This window comes from Sinocyclocheilus grahami, unplaced genomic scaffold (genome assembly GCF_001515645.1).
Source record: "Sinocyclocheilus grahami isolate Dianchi unplaced genomic scaffold, SAMN03320097.WGS_v1.1 scaffold752.1, whole genome shotgun sequence".
Classification (NCBI taxonomy): domain Eukaryota; kingdom Metazoa; phylum Chordata; class Actinopteri; order Cypriniformes; family Cyprinidae; genus Sinocyclocheilus; species Sinocyclocheilus grahami.
The window spans coordinates 322,254-322,919 of NW_015505931.1; positions in this window are offsets into that span (position 1 = coordinate 322,254).

Below are 666 nucleotides of genomic sequence, written 5' to 3' on the forward strand. Positions count from 1 at the left end.
ACCAATCATTTTATTTTTCATTTAGTGGTATAAAATTAATACTTTCTTAAGCAGTAAATGTAAAATATTATAAATGGGAACAAAAATGTTATCAGCTAGGAGACCACAAACAACAGATTATCAAGGCAGATATATATATATTGGTTTTGGGATGTTACAATATGTACGTTACAACATACAATGTGTTAGGAAAATACAAAGAATACGGCCAAGACTTACAGAATGAAGCCACAGAACAAACTAGTTTATGGGGAATGACCAATTCTGTTGATGCGTTGTCTTAATTTAATGTGGATATAGTTGTAAATTCACAAAGAAACATTTATATATACTTGATGATTTTTCTTTTCTGAAATTACTATCAGCATTAAGAATATAGCCTATCTTTCTTTATATCTATACATTTTTTCAGCTGTAATCAGTCACTTATGCTTATCAGTGACCATGGTTACTTGCACATCATTTTCTGATTAAGAACCATATTCTGGATTTATCTTTTTTTAATGAAATATTATTGTACATATTGCTTTTTGAAACCCAGTCAAAACTTTTACTATAGGAATTTACAGATATAGGAATCGATCTCAACAAGTATACACCAGCAAAAAAAAAAAAAAAAAGGTTTGTTACTGTTAAGTCTCTTTTTGACTTTTCCTTTCAGAGTAA